This window comes from Camelus dromedarius, chromosome 3 (genome assembly GCF_036321535.1).
Source record: "Camelus dromedarius isolate mCamDro1 chromosome 3, mCamDro1.pat, whole genome shotgun sequence".
Taxonomy (NCBI): domain Eukaryota; kingdom Metazoa; phylum Chordata; class Mammalia; order Artiodactyla; family Camelidae; genus Camelus; species Camelus dromedarius.
The window spans coordinates 14,344,115-14,367,798 of record NC_087438.1 but is presented as its reverse complement, the minus strand read 5'-3'; the positions used below and the strand labels follow the sequence as shown (position 1 = coordinate 14,367,798).

General features: G+C 36.0%; 1 protein-coding gene across 2 annotated transcripts in view; it reads left to right on the top strand.

Annotated features, from left to right (window-relative positions):
* CDH18 (cadherin 18) overlaps positions 1-23,684 on the top strand; it is an 885,120-nt gene that overhangs the window by 344,221 nt on the left and 517,215 nt on the right. The window contains exon 3 of one of the 2 annotated variants that reach the window (XM_064479687.1): positions 20,875-21,015. The exons of the other annotated variant lie outside the window; for it this stretch is intronic. The gene's annotated coding sequence lies outside the window, so the exon portion shown is untranslated. The remainder of the gene's footprint in view (positions 1-20,874; positions 21,016-23,684) is intronic. 2 annotated transcript variants of the gene reach the window in all.

Here is a 23,684-nt window from a genome sequence, read left to right as displayed (position 1 = left end):
TGATGCATTATACATATTTAAATTATCTTTCTATCATTAAGCTTTGGATATCTTGCTGATCTTATGGAAGATGGAAATAGAAAGATTCTAACATGATGTCTCTTCAAGCTTCTGCTCATAAGAGACATATTTCAAATCCACTCACATTTCTTTAAACAAAGCAATTTACATGACAAAGCCTATATAAACCTCACCCAGTATCTCTGGTGTGTAATGTTTAATTTCCCTATGAATTTACTTGAATTGTTTTCACATAGAATATTGTTATACTGGTGTCAGTTGTTAGTAATAGAACACAACTTGATATAGAAAGTACAATTTGTGAAATTACTCTGTTTTCTTGCATCATGGAACCCAAGGGCAGAAATTAGGCAGATCCCAGAAAGAACATGGAAAGAATAAATTAAAGTCAATGGGTATATTAGTTTCATGTAGCAGCTGTAAAAAATTACCATAGACAAAGTGACTTAAAATAACAAAAAATTGTTCTCTCATTGTTCTGGGGATAGGAAGTCTGAAAGTGTTATTGTTGTTCTTAAACTGAGATGTTGGCAGAGCCAGGCTCCATCTGGAGGATGGAGGGGAAAATGTGTTCCCTGGCATTCCTTGGCTTGTGGCTACATTGATCCGGTCATCAAGGCCAGCTTCTTCAAGTCTCTTCTTCTCTCTGTATAACCGATCTCCATCTCTATCCATTTCGTAAGGACACATGTCAGTGCACTTAGGACCTATCTGGGTTACCTGGGATAATCTCTCCATCTCAAGATCCTTAATCACACCTGCAATGATTAACCCCCTCTTTTTCTTTTTTGATGTGAGATACCATTCACAATTTTCAGGGATAAGAATGTGGAGGTATTTTGGAGGGAGGATTTTATTTTTTAGCCTATCAAAAGAGTCAGTCTCTTTTTTTCTTATTTCTGTTTGACCTATGGTTCTCTTTCAGTCTCACCCTGGCTCTCACTGTCTCTTGCTCTAACTCTGTGTATGTGTGGAATAGGGGTGTGTGTGTGTGTGTGTGTGTGTGTGTGTATGTGTGTGTGTGTGTGTCTCAACAAACCATTTCTACTTCTTTGTCCACACAGTGGAGCAAAACTGAAAAACAGCTATTTCATTTTCATCTTACATATGCTTCAAGACACATATAGGGACTGTTTCTGAATTCCAAATGCAGATATTCAGAATTTTTAGGATGGAAGACCTTTGTGGTTTTAGCATTTCTCAAGAGCCCACTTTTGGACTGATCAACTACAACCAGGTGATTGTATTCAAACTTGACTGCTAGACCTCTCCCTTACAGAGATTAATTCTGAGAGAAGAGTTGATGGTCATAAGTTGGACAAGCATTCTGAAAAGCGTATACAACATTAGCATTGAATATGGTGGTCCAGAGGAGAATACTACTCTGGTCAATAAATTTAAAAAGCCTTAGCATTTATTGTCTAAGATTTCATAGTTTTCTTAACTTTTAGTCAATACAGTTAATGTAACATGAATCACTAAGAAAACTTAGCAATGCAGTTTCTGATCTATCACTACTCGCAAGCCCACATTTTGCTCTTAAAAGTTAGTAAGGGTGATGTGCTGACAAGCTTTGTCCCTGTAAGTAGAGCGTTTTTGACTCGTGTCAGAGATGGAGAAGTAGATGGACAATGAATTTCCCCTTTTGGTCTTGCAAAAGATATGATTCATCAACATATGATGGTCAATTTATTTATTTATACCAAAGAGATGTGTCAAAACACTGCAGCATTGTGAAAATAAGCTCAGTGGAAGCCCAAATTTGGGTGAAGATGGCATTTTACATACCACAGAGAAACTCTATTTTAAACTTCCACCTTGAATATATCTTTTCTGATAGAATTCCTTTGTAGTTCAGAGACATTTTAGCCAGATTTTCTTTAAAAAAAAAAAAAAAGCACTGTATCTTTGTATACTGTCTTCAAAGAACTTTTCTTCACTTTATCTTTTATTTGTTATTTTCACAATAGCTTTGTGAGATGAATAGGTGAGTTATTATTATTACAGATGAAGGAAATTGAGGCTCAGAAAGATAAAAAAAAAAAATTTACTGGATTAAACAGAGTGGTGCTGAAATGTCTTTCCAGGAATGCCCATTGGGGACAATAGAGTGAGTTGACTGATCTAGAAGCAGCCTATTGGAAACTGTGATCATCCCCAGTAGGTGAGGGCAATCTCTCCTTCCTGAGAACACTGAATATCCATAAACCGATTTTAGGACATGGTGGTGATGTCAGATCCGATCTGGGCCCCAGTCGTTGTGCAAGTGTAGACAGGGAGTGACATAACATGGGGTTGTGGTATGGAGGCTGAGAGCCGGAGTCCTCAGGAACCGGAAAATGAAGGTGATTGACGAGAGTGGTCTTTGTGAAGCGAATTCAGCACACTGCTCAATGAGAAGTCCCTGCCCAGCAGCAGTGAAAGAAAAGTTTTATCTGGTAGATTTTTAAAAATTCTGCTCAAGGCATGTGTGTTCGTGCAGCAAACTTTGCCACTGAAAGAAAGAGCCATATAGAAACTTTAAATGAAAACACTCTGTAAGTAATTACAGAATAAGACAGATGCACCATTTGAGAACCTATTTTTATTTTTGTTCCTCCAAGTGAAATATGAGGCTATAAAAATCAAAATTGTGGAAAAGCCAACCAGAACCCACTCAAACATATATTCTATATATATAACATGAATGCATTATGGTGTATGAAAGTTTTTATTCGAAATCAAACGTAATGTAGAAAATAGAAAATTGCCTAGACAAGTTCAAAAAAAGTGTGGACACGATTTTAAGAGAACAACTATATCGATACACCCCCCCCCAGTTGTATAATTGTGCCAGTTCTTCATTTTTAGTTACATTCACTCAGAGCTTTTCCTGAGCCACAAATTTCCCTCTTCATAGCAAGCCAATTAAAAAAAAAAAAAAAAAAAAGCTGGCACACTCTTGTGTTGTAGGGAGGGGTGTATGTGGAACCTTAATTTTCATACTTGCTAACACCAAATTCATACTACCTCCCTTAATAGAATAGGGATAATAGGAGTATGGAATTAACAGATACACACTACCATATATAAAATAGATAAACAACAAGGATTTACTGTATAGCACAGGGAACGATATTCAATATCTTGTAATAACTTATAATGGAAAGAGATCAAAAAAAGAATGTGTATGTAACTGAATCACTTTGCTGTATACCTGAAATGAACACAGCATTGTAAATAGCCTATACTTCAACAAAAAATTAATGGTAACGACAACAAAACATTTACTTGGCAGAAACAGTCTGATTAAATGCTTGCCTTTGTCCTGCAGAAAATATATCAGTGAACTAGGAAGCTTAAAAAATGTATAGAGAGAGGTGATAGATTACAAACCATCTTCCGTTTGTTAATTCAATCTCTAACCCTCGTTTTTATGTTGAAAACTCCCACAAGCCACATAAATATGATCATTAGGTACCTGGCGTTTATCCCGGGACCATTGCAAGTAGAACTCTCTCTCTAATATTTCAAATCCAGTGATACCTCTTTCTTAAGTCATGTCAGGGAGGAGGTAGTTAGCAACCAAACTCTTCTGCTTGGGATACAATGCCTTGTTTTTCTGTTGATTCAACACATATTTTGGGGGCACTATCAGTAGCAGGCACTCCCCTAGGTCCTTGGGATATATCAGTAAATGGAACTGACATAAATCCCTTCCTCCACAGAAATTACATCCTAGCTCCATTCACCAAAACACAAACTGAGTTCACACATTTTTGCTACCAGATGAATCGATTTTCATCTTTGTAGGGATCTAACTTAGCAAAGAGTCAAATGTATGGGTACATCTGAGCTCTAAAAGAGGCCATGGATTTAGGGATTTTTCTGTATGTGATCTCTTATAATCCTCAGAGCAACTGTATGTTTCACTGAGGAGACTGGTATTCAAGATGATTTTGCACAGCTTGTATGAGATGAAACTGAGTTAGAGCCCCTGTTTTTGGCCTGAAATCTGATTTCTTCAGATGGAAAGACATGCTGTGGTTGTTTTGAGCACAATGCTTTTCCTTATATTGCAAACGGGCACCTCAAAGATACTGATCTACTTTTCTGTATCAGCTTAAAATACTCTGTCTTATACATTTCCTATCGGGCAAGTAACAAAAATACAAATGCTCCTCTTAGCAAATAAAAAGTCTTCTTCTTTATCATGACTGGATTCTTCTTCATACCTCCTCAAATATCCTCTTTCACCCCTGGGTCTCTGGAGGTCTCTGCCCAGCAACACTCTGATTTATCCTCTTGGAGAGGCTGCATTCTTTATGTTTTGTATTTTCACATAAAATAACAAATATAGATATTTATTTTGGCCTGAGTGTTGTTGATTATGTACACATTTCTGTTCCTCTAATAGTCATCACAATGTGAGATTAAAGGTGACCTTTGATTCATTTTCACTGTTGGCTTCTAAACTCTCGCAGGGAATGTATAGTCCCATCTGCAGTTAGTACACTGAGCTGCATGGACTGGAGCTTAAATGGGAACTCAAAACATGTCCTCGATGACTCACTCGTACGAAGTTCTTCCCATCATATGTTAGTCTAGATCCCTAAGAAGCAGATGGCAAGATGGAATTAAACATGCAAGAGATTTTAGGGGGGAAATGCCTGTGAGGGAAAGTGGAAAGCTGGGGATGGGCTGGGGAGAGTCACCCTCTGAGGAACAGGTGGAAACCCTGTGAAAGAGAGAGGGAAGGAAGATCCTAAATTCTCAGTTTCAACTAAGTTTTCAAGAGCCAGAGTTTTCCTTAGAAGCAGGCATGCCTCTGTCCCCTTCCTGTTCTCCAGCATTGGCTGGACCATAGGAACTATGTCCTCGAACATCAGCGTGGGGCGGATTTCAGAGTGCAGCAGCTGCGAGTACTGATCAATTAAATTCCTCCCAGTCGAGATCAGGGAGACACATTGTCCAGACTGATGCAGGACCCTTGAAGCATCTTTTTCCACTCTTAACTACATCGTATGTTTTCCTTATGTATGTATATTCTTTATATAATACATCCCATGTATGTTCTTTAATGTTACCTGTTTTGTGGCACTACAGTGGGCTGTTGGCCTCACATATTTTATAAAATAAAGTATTTGAATTTCTATAAATACATAAAAATGAATATGAATACAAAATAGAATTTATATATTTGATTGTATAAGCAAAGATATGTTATTTACCTATAGTTAAATTTCAGTGGCTCCTCATTTTTCAATATTAAAGAAGAATATAAAGTACTCTATGATGATTGGAGAGTAGTATATGTAGTAATTTCCACAATTAAATACTTTGTGGTATAGAAATAAATTTTTCAGACATATTGTAGAGAATAAATACCTTCTATTCATGTAGGATTAGAGAATTGTCTTGAGATTCTCACAAAGCATAAATTGGTTTTAAAATGGTCTAACATTTGCATTTGATATGTATTTGTTTTGGAAGTCACTTTTTTTTAATTAAAGTATAGTTGATTTACAATGTTGTGTTTGTTAGTTTCTGGCATATAATAAAGTGATTCATATATACATATATATACGTTAGTTTCTGGCATATAATAAAGTGATTCATATATACGTATATATATACATTTTCATTTTCAGATTATTTTCCATTGCAGGCTTTTACAAAATATTGAATATGGTTCCCTGTGCTATACAGTAGGAACTTTTATTTATCTATTTTATATATAGTAGTGTGTATCTGTTGATCCCAAACTCCTAATTTATCCCTCCGCACACCCTGTTTCCTCTTTGGTAACCATAAGTTTGTTTTCGCTATCTTGATATATACCTTATATATTATGTTATTTGATATCCTCCATAGAATCACCTAAAACAGTGTTAACAATAGTAGGGAATTAATTTAGAGAAACTCATTATAAATGGAGGTATTTAAATGACAATTATTAAGCAGATAGCAATTCAATATTAAGCAGCCACATATAGGGAAACCATGGGTATCAAATAAACACATTTCTAGAATCCCAAAATTTTCTTGATTTTAGGGATTAAGTTTCTCTATATTTAGAAGAAGTAGATGAAGTGTCTGTTATCTTTTTTATTGAATACCTGATGATATTCAGAGCAATATGACATTTTGTAGATCATTACTGAGGAATCGCTATTATTCCGTGAACAGAATTCTCATATTCTTCATATTTTTCACAAAGAGCCACAGAGAAACAGCAAGACAAGCTAGGAAAAGTGATTTCTTAAACTTTCAAGGGCACACATCTAATGACTCTGTTTAAACCAGCCAATTGTAGGCATTATATTTGCTAGTGACAAAGCCGCATATTTATGGATATTATTTCCTGAGGCTATAAGCCCAGGAATATGTGGAACAAAATTACTTTGAAAATTCTTATACAACATGGAGAAGGATGCAAAAAATGATTTTACCCTTTCCACTTGCACTTTTTTTCTAATGAAGTTCCCATCTCTACATGCTTCATTGTGGGAGGGGTGAGGGGTAAACAATACTTTTTCTAAGCCTTCTGCTGACAGTGAAGTTACAGTGATAACCACGGACCCTATTTTCAGGTTAGATTTAGGATTCATTAAAAGTACAGCCTACACCATGATAGGACTGATCTTAACACAACATTTTTGAACCTTCAGTTTTGTTGTTTTATTTTGAATTTTTAAGCTAATTTCACATGCCAGAACAATCTGCAGCAGCTTACTAACAGGAGAAAAGGAGAAATTCAGCCTTTCTTTTCAGCATGAACTTTTTCAATGATTCTGTTTTCTGTATGATCATCAGAATTTTCCTCCTGTAGCTGGAGACCTGCTGAGATGTGTATTTAAGTGCAGGAGTGCAATATTAGCCTTGTGTAGCAGGAAGAGAAAACTGTAGCTTTTCATGTTTTTGAAGTATTTTCTTCTAGGATGCTGATTGCAAGCTAACGGGTAATAATTTCCATCTGGTTGTGTTTTGCACCTGCTCGACACCCCCATTCTCATCTTTCTCTTTGAGATGGAAAGTTTTTTATTTTTCTTACAAGAGTGGTTAATATCTACTGTATGAATACAAATCATAACAAACATGTGGGCTTGCATAGTTTTCAACAAAAACAAGCTTTAATTAAAAAGCAGCTAAAGTCATGAGGCTCTACTTTTTTAGTTAGAAAACAAGTATGAAAAATTCCTGTGAGTTAATTTTATTTTACTTAATCCTTCCTAAGGCATCAATGACTTGGAAACTCTTGAGAAGGGTTTTGAAATAACTTACAAATTAAATCAAGTTGTAATTAATTTTCTCACAAATAAATGCTTTTTGGAAGAAACACCTGGGAGAATGATACAAAATCTCACAAATAAACGATGTTCTCTTCTTGCACGTACAGTGTGCTTTGCACAGATAAAACATTAAAATGTCCCAATTGACCTTATATTTTAGACTAAATTAGGGGTGGAGATGGTGGGAGAGTATTTCTGGATTCCCATTCATGAATGCACAGTGTTCCTGTTCAGACCAAGCTTGCGATGATATACCAACTACTTACTTGTTTGACGGACAGTGACATTCAAGTGTAATTCAATATATTTGTCAAAGTTTGTATGAAAATCCAAAATTGCCATGTGAATGGCAATTTCAGGAGGACAATCAATATAGAGTGTAAGTGATGATCATTGAATACTGAATGGTGAAATCCAAGAAAAAACAGTATCACAGAGGTAGATGAAATACACTCTCTTCAATCAAAATGTCTGTTTGCTTATAATTGGCTAAAGCTGATCTAACCATTTTTCGAGAACAACTTTGGATTCATTAATACCGTTCAGACTACTCTTTTTTATGTGAAATAATCAGGAATAACATAGGGCCTGCCCAAGAAGACCTGAATGTATTGCATTAGTAGGATGACACTTATGCTGTAGCAATGAAAGAAATATAATAAAAATCACTAGCTACTTATCACATGTATACTTCCATGGTCAATAACTGTATTTTTTCATATTATATGAGGTTCTTTCCCTGATTTATCAACAGCATCTAGCTCAGTGTCTGGCATAGTAGTAGTTGTGAAATAAATGTTTAGTTAAAGAATGAATATTTGCTTAAAGCTCATGCTTTGGTTTACTGTAAATTAACCTAGTTTTCTATTAACATATTTTGCCTTAAAAAAGTTAATATATGCTCTTCTGCATCTTACAATTTCTGTCCATTTTCTCTCTGACTTCATCTATTCAATGATTCTTTCAATAGACTGATGATCAGTAGATAGATGATGGATAGAAAGAGAGATAGACATATAGAAAAATAGAGAGAGAGATGGAGTATTTTTCTGGAGCTTTAGTGAAGACCAAACTTAAGTAAGACAGATAAGACTCATAAACAGATATTTAAACTGTGGTTAGAGTTCAAATTGAGTAAATTGATGATAGGGCTATTAATTCAGTTGTTGAGTGGAAGGACACTGCGCAGGGATATCTATCACAGATGTGTTTCAGGTATGCTTAAGAAATGCCCTCATGTATATAAAGGAGATATCTCAGTGTTGAAGGAACCAGTTGAACTGCAAAACCTTGTCTCAAATTTTGTTTCAAAGCAGTGTAGAGACAAAAGTGAAGTGATTTCAGCAAAGGGAAGTTTTTCCTAATAATTAAATTGGTCCAGAAGTATAAGCCAATGCTCCCGATTTTCATGGACTCTGCCAGAGTATTTACAGGATCAGAAATGGGAGGCCACGTGCAGTGATGCTTCAGAACGGAGGTGGATGTCTGATCATTTCCAATCTCAAATTGAGACATTGTGATCCCAGTATGTAGAGCATAGGTGTGAGAAATAGTCTCATACAATATTTGAGAGCTCTCTACTGATCATTTATTGATTGATTTGTTCATTGGATAATTATAAATTAATGTTTAGTATGTAAAAGGGGAAAATGATTATTACAACACAAATAATTGTCAGACAGTGCACTCTGGAACCCGGTGTGTGTACTCAGCTCAGGGTGGAACAATATGGAGAAGCTAAGTAGTTCCACCTGGGACGGTATGGTTATATTTGCTTGCAGTATTGAAGGATTGAAGGACTTAGCAGTCTGAGCCACTAGTCACATGGGAAGACAAGAAAGTGCATTTTTCCCTTGAGAAACAAAGGTTTAAAGATAGAAACTTTTTTTTTAGCTTCATATTTTTATTTATATTTTTAAACTATACTTTAATCAATATGATGGTACTACTTGTAAATTTTAGAAGACAATTCTAGAGAGGTACACAGAAGCCTTGAATAACATACTAAATTGTTTGGATGTTATCTTAAAGTTGACATGGAGTTAGTTTAGATTTCCAAATATTTTTAAAATTTTATTATTAAAACAGGTACATTTAGTAAATATTTCACAGAAGCTACATTAAATAGTGAAATGGTAGTGTTTAAAAATCTACTTCTCTTTATATTTATAAAAAATGCAAGTAAAGCTACTTCAAGAATAGTTAATAGACACCTCTAAGTATTTGACATGAACCCTTCTGTTCATATTATTTAAATTGTCTCTTAAACACAATTGGAGTACCATCACATAATTGCTTTAGTCTCTCAACATTAATTTTTCCAAAAAATATTTTATAATAAAATAATCTTACAAAACTTTCCTATGACTTCATTTCTAATGTAGTGTTATACTTTTTCAACTTGCTGACATACCACCCTATAATGATGACATTCATTTTTTCTAATTCTTAATAAGATGATACTTTCTGGGAATTATTTGCATAAAATAATGAATTAGGATTACAGAGGAATTAGCAACAGTCCTATTAACATACACTCTCAACGCGCGTGCGCGCACACACACACACACACACACACACACACACACATTTCCTGTGGCCTCAAACTTGACATCAGAGGAGAAACATTTATTTTCCTTCACTTCAAATAGTAAATTAAAAACCAAAAGCGCAAGGAAAAAACTGGTGATCATTCTAGTTATTCCTTAAAGAAATCTAAATACCTGTGGCTTAAATATTGTTATCTACTAAACCAAAAATGCTTCAATGTGTTTCATGAAATGTCATAAACGTTTTGTTGGATAAGTATTCTAGATAATAATCACCAGTTAATCAAAAGAAACTAGACATATTTAAAAATTCTTAATAGCATCAGCGCTTGTAATTCTCTTCACTGCATTTCTAAAATCTCTCCCATTTTAATTTGCATTTGCTTCTTCTAAGTCAACATGTTTTGATCTTGTGGTAAATGTTGTTTATAACCTGAAGGTGATTATAAAACTACATCCTACTTATTACTTAATAGATCTTCAATTTAGAATCAGTGCACTCAATTTATCTCCACTAGATCTAAACAAATACTGTATTATAAAGGTCAAATTTGACTGGCACAAGTAAACAAGTAATCTTAATAAAATCTCATTAAGATGAAGCATATTTTCCACCTCCAGCTTTTGACTGAAGTTGCTTTTTAGAAGTAATTGAGGGGAAATTAGTCACATTTCATTTTTCTTGGTATGTCTTGTTTATCACTGCAAATAATTTGAAATGAGGTCAAATCAAAAAAAAAAAAGAGGTCAAATCAGAGAATGATGTTTTGTGCTTTAATTGGTAAGCCTATTTGGATGAAGTATGAACTGATGGCTCCAGAGGTAAACATGAGTATAAAAGACTTGTTAGTTATGCTTCAGTATTATGCCTATAAATTTAAGTGTAAGATATATTTGATTAAATGATAAAGTTGAAAAGAAATCAAATCAGATACCCTTCTACTGTACTGTACTAAGAAACCAGTCATTAAGGGAAAAAAAAAGCTTTTCTCCAAGTGACATATGATTTTAGCAAAATCTAGGTATGTTTAAAAGGTTTTATTTTTCAGGTCCAATTTAATAGTGTTTAAAACATATTTCTTTTTCTTATTCTATTTTTATAAACAGTTCCACAGCTACCTTTCCTTCTGGAAAAGTTGCTGATTTCTCTGCCAAAATGGTTTTTCAGATCTGTAGCTGAACAGCTCATTTTCTCCATTAAATTCCCGTTTCCAAGTGTGGGCTTGAGTGAAATGCAGGCAGTATTTTATCTTCTCCCATTTGTCAAGTCAAAATGAACGTATCATTTCTTTTTTGTCACTTTTCTGCTGAGTTTCCGGCAACCATTAATTTCATGGAATATTAGAAAATAAGTAATTTAGAAAGATAAAATTAAAGTGGGTTAGTTGTGCTGTTATTAGCAAAATGTAAAGTGTTATCCCGTCTGTTGAGCTATAAAAACTGAACCTCCTTCTTCTAACTTGACCTCCCCTAAGCTGTTGCACTCAGAACAATCCTTCTAAGGGTTAATCCAATTCAGTTCACTCTTCTCTTTAAAAGCCTGAAGGTCACTAAGTGTGAAAGCCCTGAGCCTGGCATACCAGGTCAGTGTGATCTGCTGCCTCAATTTCCTCTCCTTGCATCAGTCTCCCCTTTTTTTCCATTACACCCCATCTACCCTGAATTCCTCCATGTTCTCATAACCTGCCGACCTCTTGTTGCTACTTCTGTGTGCTTTGACCATACTCTACATGCCTGTGTTGACCGGAAATAAATAGGCCACCAGATATTTCTCCAGCAAAGATGGAGTTATCCAGAATCAGTAGGAAATTGGAATTCAGGGTCTCCCACCATGGTGAGCCACACGCAAGGCCCTGAAGGCCAGGGAAGGGGAGCACTTTTACAGAGAGGACAAGTCAGTTGGGAGGTCCGCGGTCAACAAAGAGTCATGGTTCTTCACCAGCTGAGTTCTTGCCAGGAAAGAAGAGGAGTCTTCCTTCTTCCTGTGGGGCTCTGCTTTGGTAGCAAGGTAGGGGAGCTCCCCCTCTGGTATCCCAACTCTATTTAATTGAGGTTTCTCTTAATTGGTTTTTCACATCTGCAAGGCTCCCTGCCTCATTCCTTTTAGTTCCCTGACTTCCACCACTAACTCCATCATCACGCTTTACCAAGTGTCTTACTACTTTATACCCATATTCTCCTTACAAGATACTCGTTTCTGCATTTGTTTATTGTTTAGAATTTCTCTAATTGGAAAGAAAATTCCATAAGAGTAGAACTTGGTCTGGTTTGTTCTCTGTCATATCAGAGCACCTAAAGCAGTGGCTGGTGCTGAATAATCATCTTCATTCTTAATGTTGAATTTAAATGATCCCAGAATATTCATTAGAAAGACCCTCTTTAGCAGAAGATTCCTCTGAGTTTATCTTTGTCCAAACCTCTAACTGCACAAGGGTTTTGCAATGATCTTCTTGTGGTTTCTCTTTGTTCTTCGAATTATATTTTGATAGCAGGTTGGGGTGACAGCAGCGGAGGAAGGGTTGTTTAATACCACCCCAGGACTATTATACTGTTGGGCTGGGGGTGCAAATTGGGGTGATATTCTTTATTTCTAAAAATACTCAAGGTTATTTTTTAGAAACAGATTATTTGTCAGAATGGCTGCTACAACTTCTACTCTTCTTGATTCAAATAATGGATTAGTTGACCATCTTGAATATAGCTGGAGCCAAGAGCTCCCCACTTAGAGGATGTACAACACATGGATGCTTCTAAAACAATGTAAAACAACAACAAAATCAAGCAGGAACAAACCAAAATGAGACAATGCAATTCCAAGCAGCCATTAATAATAATTTAGCTCTTAACTAAAGACCTTTCTAGGGGAAAACATCAAGATTATATCATACATATATAACATATGAGAAGAATTTTGGAAAACTCTCTTTAAAAAGTTTCTTTTTACCTAAATTTCTTCTCATTAAACTCGTTCTACATTGACCATCTCCCTGTTTCCTGCATCTCCTGTCTGTATATGTTCTCAGCTTCTCTCTGGACTGGCTGCTCCAACTTCTACTCCCGTCTTAAATATTTCCCTCAGAAATTAATATTGTGATTATTTATGTGTCTTACGTAAGTTCTTATTTCTCTTACTGTTTTGACAGGAAAGCTTCATGAAAGCTTTTGCACTGACCTTATTATTTTCTAGCTAACCCACGAGGTTGCAATTGCTAATGACATTTTTTGAAATGCCTTTTATTGAAATACTTTGATCAGAGCTACAAGAGCTACATTTCTTAAAGCCATTCTCATTACTTTATTGTCATGCCTTGTGTATCACAGCTAAATTCTGAAATCAGACACTTGGCATCAGAATGCAATCATTCTGCCAGGAGAAGTGTGAAATGGTTTGTTGTTTTTGTTTTGAGGTGGGGAGAGAAATGTTGCATGTTTTGAATACAAAGGGCTTTAAATAAAGTTGCAAACTGAAAACACTTTTTTTTTTTTACAGATAGAAAACAAAAGAGAAAAACTAAGGACTAATATGTTGGCTGAAAATAAGAGGGTACAAGATTGGGGAGTGTGCATATAATTCTTTCAATGACTTGGAATTCAGGAGCATTCTGAAATAAAATCTTTTAAAATATTACTATTTACCAAAATGAAGAATTTGTTAAAATATCATTAGCATATTAGAAACATGTGTATTCACTTTTGCTGTAAGAACAAAAAAACGAGTTCTCCAAGAACAAGAAACAAGTCTCCAATGACTATATTATGTCTTATTTTAAGGCAACACAGCCTGCTTTGCATAAGAATTTTGATATAAAAAATCAATAGAAAGAATTTAATCACAATGGACTCTCAGTCCTGCGGCAAATTTTCAAATTGTGCTAAAAATAATATTTGCAGTACCTGAACCACAGTTCAGTTTGAAAATTTCCCACAAGTATAATTTTATATCATCAAAATTTCAGCCAACAACAAAGGACATAGGCATGTATGTGTGTGTTGGGAGAGAGAGAATATAAATAATTTGCATGATGAAGAATTTTTTTTTTTTTAATATTAACTTTTAAGAGAGTAAAATTTGCCACCCCAAGCTGTCTCTTTGGCATACAGAGTATTTTGAGCTGGAAGTAATCGAGGCTCAAAAGACTCAGAAAGACACTTTGATCTTCCCCCTAACTGCCTGGAAAGATTTAGGCAGGGAGCCTGTTCCAGGACTAGAGCTAGCAAAAGAGATACCTGCAAAGAATCTGGGGCATGTGTGATGGGGAGAACTTGGTAGAGCCTAGAGATGAGTCCACTGTGTGTCCCGTTGTCCCTGCATGCAGCAAACATTTGTTTCACAAACATCTGTTTATCCATCTCCATGTCATTTATCTCTCTCCCCTTTGAAGTTCTAGACCACTATCCCTTGACATCCTCTTTTGTTTTTTAGCTGAAGAGTGTATTTAAGGTGAGAGCACTGGCTGTCTTGGTGAATTACTTAGTCCTCCTGAGTCTCTTCCATGTATAAATGTTGTTAAACTTCTGTTTGATTTTTCTCCTGTTCATCTCTCTCATGTCAATTTAGTTCTTAGACCATGCAGAAGAACCTAGAAGGGTAGAGGAAAAATTCTTCCTCCCAGACAACTATTACAATATAATTAAATTATACTTACATATTTACTAATTTACTATAGTTATAGCTAGTCAGTAAAGCAGTATTAATTCTTCATACATTTGGCTAATTATATGAGTGTTGATGATATACTACCATGTCAATGAATAGCAATGAATAGCAACATGCCCTAAGAGAAAATATATTTAGGTCAAAATTATAGCAAATATAACAAGGGGTAAAGGTTAACATCAGTTAAAGTTTCAAGTATAAATTTTCTGTAAACTATTTCCTTCACTAAGGTGATTTCTGTGACACTAAGTTCTATTTGAATTTTTTGCCTGTCAGAGCAAGAACTCAGTTCTTAGTTAATAACTATCCATGCAACCCTAAGTAATTACCTTTTCCTTTAAAGTAAGAAATAACTACGATTCTCTACTAACTATAATCTCTGTTGCTCTGATAATAGAGAGAAACTGATCTTGAATCTTCTAATTATAGTTGACCCTTGAACAACACAGATTTGAACTATGTGTGTCCACTTATACACAGGTTTTTTTCAATGGTAAATACTGCAGTACAACATGACCCACAGTTGGTTGAATCCATGAATGTGGAACCATGGATTGTGGATAAGGAGGACTCATGGATACTGAGGGCCAACTGTAAGTTGTACGCAGATTTTCGACTGCAGGGAAGGTTGTGGCCCCTAACCACACGTTATTCAAGGGTTAACTGTATTTATAATGGCTGCATTTTTTAGCAAGGGGCACTAGTGAATTCAGGCTTAGATATTACATTATTTCCATATACCTGGTAATTATCTGATTGTTTCGCCATATGTAAACATACAGCTTCTAGAAAAGTGGCTAACATGCAGCAAACGCTTTATTAGTTAGTTAGCTGCAGAGAGATAAATCTCCATATCTCCATGGTTTAATCTATTTGAAATATATTCCTTTCTCACCTTGGAGGGTGATGTATATAAGCCTATCTTCTAGGACAGCTTTCCTTCAAGGGGTGACTCAGGCAAACAGGCGTATTCCATTGAGCAGCTTCCCCATCTTGGACTTCTTTGCCATCAACGTTTGGATAGATACAGAATGTGCAGAATGATTCTAAGGGTCAGGATTAGAAGAATTTTATATCACTCCTGTCCATATTGATTTCGTCGTAATAGTGACATAGGCCCACCCAAACTGCAAAAGTGGCTTGCAGATTGCAATTTCCCTATGCTCTTAAAGAAGAGAAACTGCTGGTGAACGTCTATCTAATTCTGTCCAAAAAAAGAAAAGAAAAATGTTGTTGGATGAATCTCCTCTACTGAGCCTGTTTCCAAACAAAATGTCTATACATTAGCTAGGAGTTCTTCTGAACTTTTGATTCAAGGCAGAAAGCACAAGTGTTCCTGGAATCAAGGAAGAGAAAAAAAAAATCTTATGTACAAAAGTAAGAAATTAGCTGTACTTTGCTGGTTTCTTTTCTCAAGAAAGGAAAACTGTATATATGGTTTAATAAAATAGAGGGAATTAGAGAAGAAAACTGTCACTATTGTTTCAACCACAATTAATGTAAATATCATTATTGCTTGAAACCATTTTGCTAGTATTTAAGCACTTGAAAATAATGACCAAAAGAGATTAAAAAAAATTAATGACATAACCCAATTGTTGGCTGCTAATTAATAAAAATAGGAATCTTTTATTCTTAATTTGAGACATCAAAGTACTGGAAAAAAATTAAAAGGCAAATCTGCATGCAATTTAGGCTTTTATTCTAAGGAAGATAACTTTTGTAAACATCTTTCTGCTTTGCTGTGAATAAATAGATTTCATAAGGAAAAATACAAATGCATTTTCAATGTTGCAGATTCTCGATTATTTTTCATTATTCCACCACTTTCTTGCATGTGAAATTAATATAAATATTAGCTAAAGATGTTGGTCTCATATTTCATATTCATAAAACACATTTCTAAAGGTCATTGAAGTAATCCTTGAAAAGACATTTAGTATTTTCAAGTGTAACTAAAATGGTATAATTACTAAAATGTAGGCCAAATGGTTAAAAGCACCCATGGCTATCATTTGGTAGATTTTGTTAAGTGGAAACTCTAGCACATATGTCTATAGTTAATCCAAGGTTAACAAGAACAAAAGTAAGCAAGCATTAATTTTGTACATCATATAATTTGGTAGATAAGTATTCACATATGGGTTCCATGTAGGAGAAATTCTCACATTTCTAAGCTTCGGTGCTAGAAAATACATTATTTGTTTCCCCAAAGATATGTCCATGGCAACCTCACCAGGAGAAAGTCTAAAGATTGAGAGGTAACATGTATGCTTGCCGTGATCTCTCCCTCTCTCTCTCTCACTTAATGATGATCCCAACCTAATTATCTACATTATATAATAATACTAAAAGATATAGGGGAGGAAAAACTAATTTTCCCTCTACTGTTCTGGGTTGTTGTCTGAGATCCTCCCTGTAAGAAAAAGACATTAACATAAGAAGAACCAACAGAAGATTAATAACACGTGTAACTCCTGTATACATGGGAGAGACCCAGAAAAAATAATTTGCTAAAATAGCCTAACCCTTTACTTTAAATACCACCTCCAGCTAAAGGCGAGAAAAGATCTTAGGGCAGGCATAGGGGCAGGGTAGGTGATGGAGGAAGCTATAGGAGGTTATCAGGTAAAGCACAGTAAAGGGGGGTACAGTTTTTATGTGGATTTAAGACAGTTACTTTCTTTATTGATAAGAACTTTTAGGGTTTAGTCATCCTTCTTTTCCTGGTTCTGGAAGGGAAAAACCTTGCCAAGGAAGATTTCCCTCATAAATAAATGTAAATATCTCCTACAAAGTGTAGCTTCTATTCGGTATTGAGAGCTTCCCTGTGTCTGCTATTTCTCAAAAATAATCAGCCTAAGATAATCCATATGCCAAAGAAGCATATTTTTGGGGTGACAAATTCTGCTCTCCTTCAGAAACAAAACAAAAGGTTTCTTCACCTTCTAATACAAGCCTCTAGTTTCAAGTGACTTTATCAGTTTTGCATTTCTAAGTGTCTAAAAAAAACCCAAAAGTCTTTCTTTTTTCATTCTAAAAAAATTCTTTATTATTCAGAAAGCCCTTTGAAGTGGGAAAGGAGCAAAAGCAGGAGGTGAATAATTAAGTCCTTAAGAAAACAATCTTTTTGTTTTTACAAAAACAAAACAAAACAAAACAAAACAAAACAAAACAAAACAGCACTAAGATAACTGCCTCCTCAATTATCATACTAAGAAATAAGAAAAGAAACTCAAAAAGCCTTTCCAGCCTAGCCTTCAAAAGCGGTATACAGGCTTAGTGGGACCTGGCTTGAGAGGGTCTGGATGAAAGGCACGTGTTGAGTAGGTATTTGCCAAGCCAGGCAGCCAGTTCAGCACAGGCAGTGTTCTACTGTTTTTGGCTGTATAGTGTCGACATTTAGGTCTACTGTTTAAATGTAAAGCCTTTATCAATTTACATCTTTTTTATACTCAAGTCTTGGCTATTCTTCCCAATGTGCCTGCTGGAGCTGAGATGCGAATAAAAGGGGGTCTTTTCTATATAATGACTATGTCTCTCCCCCAGGGCATTTCTCAATAGCAATTCTTTCTAGTCAAGAGATGTTTACTGTAACCTGCACTCCTAAACTCTTTCTTTGTTGTTGTGTTGTTTTTGGAACTAGTTCCAGTTACTATGCTCATTCTAAACATAAAGAGCCAGATTGCCCTACGCCTGGGTCATTATTCAGTTCAACAGTATATATTGGATACATAGTGTATAGAAGCCCTATACAGGGCATCAGGGCTACAGGCCTGAGCACAGCAAACCTCCTTTTCCCCTTCATGAAAGTAATAGTCTATGGAGGCAGATGGAAGATTTGATGAGTCATAACAGCTAACACTTGCTCACAACTTACTAAGTGCTAGATACTTTTCTAAGTAATCAACACGGTTTATTGTAATTTACAGTTGTCTCTCAGTATCAGTGTAACCAAACTCAGGGTTTCCTCTCAAGCCCATACTTGAGAGGAAAGTGTTGGTCGAAAGAAAGTTGCTTTAATCAGAAAGCTGGCAATCTGGGGAGAAGGCAAACTCATGCCCCTAGATCAACTCCAAAGATTCTGCTCAGCATGGACTTTTTAGAGAGAAAAGGAGGGAAGAATCTCAGTGAATCATCAAGGAAGGAGGTCAAGCTCTGTGTCATTTTCCATTGTATGCAGGCTGGCTGACTCCTCGCGGTCGTAAGACATTATCTCGCCCATGTGGTCTGCCTGCAAGATTGCTGAGAGGCGTTCTGGGGGTAGAGAATTAGTCATTCTTTAATTCTTCATTCCTATTTCTTTCAGTCTAGGGAATGAACTAATAAGTTAAGCAAGGTATTGTGTGCATTTAGTAGAGCGTGAGTCAGGAGTTAGGTTAAATGTTACCTAGTGATTTCATTTTTATAATTAAGGTTTAAGGGGAAGAGAAATAGACAAACAGAAATGAGGCAAAATAACTGCTTGCAAATCCTCACTTGCCGGATATCATTCCATTTCTGTGGGATTGGGGGGTGAGGGTTTATCTTCTGTAACTTCTTTATGCTGATATTGGGCATCATATTCTCAGAGTGGAAGATGTTGTCATGGGTCTGTAGCATTTCTTTGCTGACAACTTCAGTTGCCCGCTTACAAATAGGGGCAGAGTAAGCTACAATTATTTTGATCTCCATAAAGATATAGATTATTATGATCAGTAATGTCAATCCCGTTCTCTTGAGGCTTGTTTTTGGCATTGTGCTGTCCATAGCCTCAGTCCTGCTCAAGATGGAGCAGCTTATGTCATGGCTGCAGTCTGGCCATCATGCACTTGGCTTTTTCCCTCTGGTGGCAGTTATAGTACCTATAAAACAACTGAGGAATATGCATCAGACTGAGTCTGTGACTCTGTTGTCCTAATCATTGACTGCTTGGGCATGCTTTTTTTGTGACTCAGGGAGGCCTGGGAGACACCAGGTGTTTTGCAAATAAGAGGCAGGGAACATGGAGGGTCCTTTGTACTTGAAGGGTGGGGTCGGACACAGGGTTCTGCTTGGTTTCTTCAGCAGGGGATTGGTTCTAGGACCAGTCACAGATATCAGAATCTGAGGATGCTCAAGTTTTACAGTTGGCCGTCCTTATCTGGGATTCTGCATTCTTGGATTAAGCCAACCATCAATTGTGTAGTACTGTAATATTTACTGAAAAACATCTAGGTAAAAGTAGACCTGTGCAGCTCAAGCCCATGTTGTTCAAAGGTCAACTGTATTTCTCATTAAATACATTTGAGGAAATTGTCAATTCCCTTTATCATGAGGAAACTGAGGCATAGAGAGTTTGAATAAGTTCCCTGAGGTTTGAAATCTAGTGAGTAGCTTTTAACCCTGCCAGTCTGAGACCACCAACGAAGAAACCACTTGATTATCACCTAAAGATTGTGCTGCATGATAAGGATGATAATTCCAGGAGCACAGAGATTTATAAAAGCCAATAACAGAAGGAAGCAAAGGGAGTTCCCCCAGAGATATGTCCTTGGGAGGCACTGCTGGGAGAATCCAGGCAGGCAGGAGCCAGGTGTGGTTCTAGGGGAGATGGAGCCTAAAGTCAAGGAGGCCAGGGATGAGCTCACTTATTTGAGGGAAAGATTTAGGAAAATAATTGGGAAGATTCCAATCAGTATTTTGACAAGGGGGATATTTGGGGCTAAATTGTCCCCCTAAAATTCCTATGTTTAAGTTCTAAGCCATAGTAGTACTTCAGAATGTGTCCGTATTTGGACACAAGGCCTTTAAAGTGGTGCTTAAGGTAAAATGAGGTCACCTGGGCAGGCCCTAATCCAGTATGACCTGTGTCCTAATGTGAAGAGATTAGAACACAGACACACACACAGGAGGGAGTCAGTCATGTACCAGTCCAGGAGAGAGGGCTCAGCAGGAGCCAAACCTGCCAACAGCTTGATCCTGGACTTCCAGCCTCCAGAACATTAAGGAAATACATTTCTGTTGTTTAAACCACCCAGTCTGTGGTATTTTGTTATGACATCCATCAATGTCAGCCTTCTGGGACATAAAACATAGTAGAGAAAGAGAAGTACATACATACATATATTATATATAATATTTATATATATATATATATACACACTTATTTACTATTTTTCAGACAGTATTAAAGCCCTGCAGACACAGCAAACTGATAAGAATCTGCCCTCAGATACTTTATACCAACGTTCATGACGCATTATTCATAGTACTCACAAGTAAGTGCCATTAAGTGATTGATCAAAAGGAATGGGAGAGGCAGTCTCCCTTTGGATCCAGCTTCTGACCCAAACCTCAGTCCTGCTTTTGCATGAGTCTGAGGCAAGTTCTAATTTGTGGACCTTCTGGTCCTCAGGTCCTCAGCTCAACACATCTTCACTCAACCCACGGGAGACACTGCATTTCCTCTTGTCAACTCCAGTGGGTGACGACACCGTAATCTCTGCAGAAGGCATCCATTCAGCTTGCTGGGAATTCTTAGAAGCTGGGGAAGAAGGTAAGGCTGGGGGAATCACAGAAACGGGGGGCTTTAAGGAGAAACAACACATTAAGTATTCTGTGTTATTGCAACAAGTACATTTCTCATATTAGCTCAAATATGAACTCTCCCTTACACACACACACACACACACACACACACAGACATACACACACACACACACACACACACACACACACACAGACACACACACACACACACACACACTACAGTTAATACCTGAATGCAATTTCAGCACAGGTTTTAATTTGATTTTGTCAAAAGTTCCGAAATAACAGAATCAAAACCAATGAGTCACTGAAGTAGTAATTAATAATGGTTTATTGTGCACATGACAAAAATACAGTTTGTGACCCAGGAGTACTCAAACTGACACACGGAGTAAAGCTCAGTGATATATTGTTTAAGAGCAGCTTACATAGTGAGAAAGCCTTGACTGTTTATTCTTCACAGTGATTGTTGATAATATTTTGTTAAATGATAGGGAATTGGTTAGTGGTTGCCTCATATTAGTTTTGACAAAAAGTTTCACTTATGATTTCCAGAAGCATAAATAAGAAATGATCCAGGTCAAGTTTGTCTTGTGAAATACATTAAGGTTTTCTTGTATGACTAAGCTGGTTTTGGTTTTGGTCTGCCTAAGGAATTTTTAAGGTTTGTCTTTATTTGGTTTTTCTGTTGTTGTTTTTTTTTTTTTTTTTTTTTTACAACTTCTAGCTCTTTCCATTTAAGAAAGTGATGTACAATTTTAGCAACACAAAGCAGAGGTTCAGCTGTTGTGTTGGTACTCAGCTCATCTCCCATCATGTTGGCTCGTGGTCTGTCTTCCACGCATCCTCCTTTGTGTTGTAAACTGGAGCTGGCTCTGCAGCTGAGTCTGTATACCAGTGGCCAAACTGCAGAAGCTTCTCAGTCTTGTTTTCAGTGATTAAAATTCCACACTTACAACAGTCATTACCACCTGTCTTTCCATGGTTTCAGTTAGCAATACTCCCAGTTTGATGCTTTGTGGACCCTAGCAATGGTGGAAAGCCAGCAGGAAGAGTGGAAATACTTGGGTCTCTTATGTCCTCTTCGTTGTCCTGTGGCAGATGCTCGAATGTATCAGTAGATTCATTCCTTTTAAAACATTTTTAATCTGTTGGTGCTCTGAAAGCTTTATAAACTACTACAAAGTTTACTAAATGAGAGTATCTTTTACATCACACAAAATGAGTGTCCGAGTCCTTCCTGAATCATTCTGTCAACAGTTCCTAGTGGTTGTGGCAGCCTGCAATTTTAGTCTTTAATGACACCCATCATATTAATAGGCAGAAAAATCCTCAGATTTATAGAAAATAGTCATAATCATATGATTATAATATATATTTACTCCCCTCAACTAGAATTATAATTATGTAGGTAATTATGTCTAAAAGTATGAAAGTGTGATGTAATAGTCATACTAACAAGTAAATGACAGATCTACATACACAATTTTTTTCACAATACAAATATTAGTGGTGGTTTGGGTGCAGTTCATAAAGCACTTTAGGATATTAAGTACCTTTGAAAGCTGGAGAGTAAATTGCAACTGGGGAAAAAGGATTTAAAAAATGGAGGCTGAATGTACAGAAATTAGGACTAATTTTAGGTGCTATGAAATTATTTTCTGACATAAACATCTAAGCGAAATTTGTCACATGACATGTGAGAAAATAGTGTTTTTTCCCCCCCAAATTAGTATGTATAATGGTAACAAAGAATAAACTTTCACAGGGAAAATTTTTTTTAAGCTTAAGATATAGAGCTATAAGTAATGGAAGTTAAAATAGAGATATAGCCAGGTGGTCCTAATTGAATTTAGGGTTTTAGTGGCAGAGTTTCAGAGATTTACTGTAATTGGAACTCAATATATGTTTCTCTTTCAGTAAAAACTTTGAAGCACTGTCTAGGGAAAGCAATTAGTATACTAAACAAAAGGTTACAAGAGCAGACAAGAGTTTCAAAATTATATTCCAACTGCATAGCCAAGGAGTGTTTTTCATTCTTCACATTTGTATTATGTGTGTATTTATTAAGATTCTTTTATTGGAAAAAGTCTTTATTGATAAATACACCTAAAGAGTTCAGTGTTTCCTCAAGAAATATAAATGATAATCAAAAATTAGAGAGGAAAAATTTATTAGTCAGAAACCTGAGAAAAATTGTGTCTAATAGATAACAAAGTGATTTCTCCATGGTAATAGAAAAATATTGTTAAAGCAAAATTAATAATAACCACAAGTAAATAGGTGTAAAATTTACTTGGATAAAAAATATAAAAATAGGTGATCATTTTTTTCCTGAAAATAACATTTTTTTTTTAATTGAAGGATAGTTGATTTACAGTGTTGTGTTAGTTTCTGGTGTACAGCACAGGGAACTATATTCAATATATTGTAATAACTTATAATGAAAAAAAGAGAAAATAATTTTTAAAGACTGCTTCTTTATCAGGAATTAATAAACCCTTAGTGGACCACTGTCTTTACTTTGGTTCATATCAAAATGACTACGGCACAGGAACAAAACTGGTAAAGCTTTCACTGCCACCTAATTCTGTTTTTGTTAAAATGGCACAGGCATTGAAATTCCTAATGAATGAACTAGAGTGGTGTGTTCTTAGAAGCCAGGATTGTTAATCT